Source organism: Strix aluco, chromosome 8 (assembly GCF_031877795.1).
Source record: "Strix aluco isolate bStrAlu1 chromosome 8, bStrAlu1.hap1, whole genome shotgun sequence".
In the NCBI taxonomy this organism is placed as follows: Eukaryota; Metazoa; Chordata; class Aves; order Strigiformes; family Strigidae; genus Strix; species Strix aluco.
The window spans coordinates 30131853-30136148 of record NC_133938.1 but is presented as its reverse complement, the minus strand read 5'-3'; the positions used below and the strand labels follow the sequence as shown (position 1 = coordinate 30136148).

The following is a 4296-nucleotide window of genomic DNA, read 5'->3' as shown; positions in this document are numbered from 1 at the left end:
GCCTTGCTACATGGTGGTAGGCAATTAAATAGCATCTCATTTCCCCCTCAGGCAAGAAAAACAATATTCCTCCCTGTCTCTGAAAGAAGAAAAAGATGGGAAGGATGCAGGGTGGAGTAAAAATTAATGAGGTGTTTTCCCCTCCTTCAATTCTCTCTTGCCACACAGGGTTTAATGGTTGGAAAGCAATCTGAGATCAGCAGATGTCAACAGCACTGCAAAAAGCTCACCCATGCAAATGAGTCATGAGCCCAGCACACCCAACCGAACCTAGGGACAGAGCAGAAATGTGCAGCTCCTAGTAAAGAGAAGCCAAGTCAGGCAGAAAAAGCCATCCATGGCGTGATTTATTCCATGCCTTCCTCTCACCCCCCTTGCTCCCGTCACTGCTGTTTCCACTTGCCGCTGTGTTGAGGGCACATCCACGTTTCTCTGGAGGAGCCACCTCGGTCCCTGCGGACATGGCAAGCTGAAACCAGCCAGCACAGGTACTGGGAATAGCACAGCTATGACAGAGGCATTTGTTTATTCAATGAGGGGCAGAGGGAGGTGCAAAGCAGAGGAGAATTTCTGATAGTAACAGGATGATGGACACAGTGCCTCTGACAGCAAAGGTCCCCTCAGTTCCTCAGGACTAAGAATGAAATGTGGGGGAGTGGGGGGGTATATCTGGGTTTTCTTAAGGTTAGGTTACATGTTTCCTTATGACTAGAATATAATAAATGGCCCAAAGGAAAAAAAAAAAAAAAAGAGAGAAAACAGAAAACCTCTCATCTGAGCATGTTCCTTCCCATCCAACTCCTCCCAGTCTTCTCCAGTCTGACACATCTTCCTCATCCCACTCCTGTGCTGAGCTACCCATTAGTGGACAGACAGAGCAGAAGGATGGGAGGGTTGAGCTGAGCGTCGAGAGGAGACACTATTTTAGTTAATCCAGCACACAGAGCAGCTTTGCTGCTCAAGACCTTCTGTGCAAAGGACAGGGGTCTAGCTGAGAGCATGGCGGGGGTCCAGCACGTACCAGGGGTCCTGCAGCACAGGGGCAGGTGCCTGCACAGGCAGCAGTGCCAGAGGGATGGGGCCAGAGGTGCCCACTGGCACATCTGCTCCTGCTTTCTCTGCTTTCCATGCTACTGACATTCAAAACAAGCTGTTCCTGAGCCCAGAGGAAGGGCTGGCGCCTGCCCCGTGATACCTGGAATAGGGAGGCACAGCGTATCCTGCGGGATGAGCACACGGCGCTGCAGACGTTTCCCAGAAGGGCTGGATATTTTGGCAGAGCTGGTGCTCTGGTCTTGCAGCATGCACAGGCAGAGTGTGGCAATAAACACACACACAGTTCTAGGTGCCCCGGACACAGAAGAGTCTCATACTCTTTTTGCATGCTTCAGAAGAAGACTATCCAACAGCAAGTTCTCAGAGAGCTCTCCGCACAACCAAAATCCTGTCCAGCAGCAGCCGCTGCCGAGCTCCTCACTCTCCTGCTCCAACAGACACCACTAACAGCATGCATGACTATTTCACCTCTACAAAGAGCCCTTCTCCTCCCCTCAAAAATCCCCCAAACCCTCAGTCTGGGAGCCTAGTTGAAAGTTGGTATCAAGCAGCTCAGCACCGAGGTCAACCAGAATTACACCAATTTCCACCAGCCATAGATCTGGCCCGACTTTGCTAAGAACACTTGATCTCCTCCCAAAGCGCTGCCAGCTGGTTGAAATACAGCTGCTGCTTCAATAGTGCACGCAGAAAAAAAGCCTGACATTATTCACAACAAAAAGACAAGTATTGCAGCCTTCGCTTTGGATTTCATGTGAGCAGTTTCCACTGACCGGATAGGAGGGGGAGGCGAGCAGGGGGGAAGGCGAGCAGGGGGGAAGGCGAGCAGGGGGGAAGGCGAGCAGGGGGGAAGGCGAGCAGGGGGGAAGGCGAGCAGGGGGGAAGGCGAGCAGGGGGGAAGGCGAGCAGGGGGGAAGGCGAGCAGGGGGGAAGGCGAGCAGGGGGGAAGGCGAGCAGGGGGGAAGGCGAGCAGGGGGGAAGGCGAGCAGGGGGGAAGGCGAGCAGGGGGGAAGGCGAGCAGGGGGGAAGGCGAGCAGGGGGGAAGGCACTGGGAGTCAGAGAGCTCTTTGGGCTAAGCTGTCACTATCTCCCACCCAAGACACTGGGGTCACACACTGTTTTCATAGGCACCTTGGGAGTGATCCAGCTCAGCTATGGCCTGTTAGAAGCCCATTCACCCTGGTCTTGCAGGTGCTCTGCAGAGCCCACGTAGCATCACTGCCTTCCCCCCACCCCAACCTTTGCATAGAAATTTCTGTTTTACTGAGACCAGAGCAGCAGAAGCTCCCATCTTAGAAGCTTCATGAGCTTCTCCAGCATGAGGTCCCCAGCAAGCCCAAGCTGCCTCTTTGCAAGACACGACATGGAGAAGGGCTGTCTTTTGTTTCAAGAGGAACCAGGTAGACTCGTGCCTACCCACGTGCAGGCTCAAACTGCATGGGCAACTCCCTCCCAGGGGCTTTGGAGCTGCCGTGGGTGGCTCACAGGAGTGACTCAGAGCTCTTCTGCTCCTGCCATGCCAAAGCCTGGCTTCCTGTACACAGGGGTGTTGCAGTACCATCATTTGGGCTGTATTCAACCCCTACTGCTCTCTGTTGTCTGTATAAGCCAAGCAGACACCTTCTGTAGGGTCCTGCATACTGTCCTTTGTCCTGTAATGTTTCTAAGCTAGTCTACCCTGCACAGAGAGGCGTGGGTATGGTTTGCCATGCATGAGCTCTACAACTCAAGCTTTGAGAGCAAGATAGCACTGTTGCCAACTCCCTTGTCCCTCCCCATGAAAACAGAGACCCAAGGACCCAGATGAAACACCTCACTCTGACCAGGATGTTCCCATGGCACAGACTGCCAATGTGCCACACATCTTTAGGATGCTGTTTGGTGCCAAACCACCATCCATGGACTGTCCTTGGCTCCTGGTATCCAGAGCACACACCCAGCTCTGTGCACAGCCCCAAAATGGTGCAGAGGACAGCCCTGCCAGAGAGCACCTCCTTCCCCAGCCAGCTTCATGAGCAGCTTTATTCATACTAGAGAGATTACAGATGTAAAACTTCCACGCCAAAGCAATCTCTTCTCTTAATGAAATGCTTCCTCATAGGTCCACAGCCCACAGTGACAGTGTCACCCGCTAATCACTGGCACAGTTATTTGCCAGAAGGGAAGGCATCCATGTTACAGTGAAAGCATTTTTCAAGAGCGGATGGAGATCTTGCCAGGAGAGCCAGCCACAAGGAGAGGTGGAAAAAATGGAGCCAGTTAGTCAGCCAGCATGTGTTATCTGTCTGTGTGGAAAATAGTCTGAAAATATCTTGTATTTCAGAGCAAGCACATAGTTTTCAGTGATTCAGCCAGCTGAAGCCCTGGCCTCCAAGTTTCAGAGACAGGCTAAGCCCATCTCTAAGCCCAGCTGTTCCCGGGCAGCTTTCTAAATGGAAGCAGCATCCGGACAACATAGCCCTGGGCACAGCTATTCCCACCTCAAACTTGGTGGCTTGCTCAGGATCCCCTAAACACAGAGAGGCATTGAGCAGATATTGCCTTCTGTGGTTGAAGCAAATGTTGATCCTAGCATTTTACCAAATACCTGCTGCCCGGTGTGCTTTCCAGAATCCTACAGGTTCAGCTCAGTAGGGGAGGAGGATCCTATTCACTTGCTTTCCCAGTATTTTAGGCATTTTGGCCAAGCTCTGGCTCAGGACAGAAGCAGCTGGGCAATTCAGCCAGCTGCTTAGCATCTCCATGAGCCATACGGTTGGGCTTGAGCCACACAGATGGGCCTGAGCCACCCAACTTTGTGATGAGAAAAAACAGCCCAAACCTGGATCTGATTAATAATTCTCATTTTAACAACATGTTTGGCACTGGGGAAAGCTGCCAGCAAAAACTGTGGAGTCTAGTGCCTCATCCACCCACAGGATGTGAAAACACACAGCAAGGCATTGCTGCTGTCAGCTTAATCTAAAACCTGAGTGGAGGAACAGGACCTTTCCTTCTGAACCCGCATGGCCCGTGCCCAGCCAAATGGGGTCTTGAAGATCACCAGTCCCGAGCTCAGCAGCTTGAGGCAGCAGGCTCAGAATGCTGGGGAGCCAACAAACACTCTGCCAGGCACCCATTGCTGTCCTGCACCCTACACCCAGCCAGGCTGGTGCCACAGAATCCCTGGGTGCAGGATCCCCAGGGCTCCCCCAGATTCTTGGTGGGACAAAAGTCATGTCCTACAGATGTGGGACCCTG

At 52.7% G+C, this 4296-nt stretch overlaps 1 long non-coding RNA gene across 1 annotated transcript; it reads right to left on the bottom strand.

The window, feature by feature from the left end:
* Window positions 1-288: 288 nt before the first annotated feature.
* Window positions 289-1186, bottom strand: LOC141926250 (uncharacterized). Its single transcript, XR_012624077.1, has 3 exons — window positions 1022-1186; window positions 768-899; window positions 289-453 (listed from the first exon to the last, which is right to left on the bottom strand). It is a non-coding gene; the product is annotated as an uncharacterized LOC141926250 (long non-coding RNA).
* Window positions 1187-4296: the final 3110 nt, after the last annotated feature.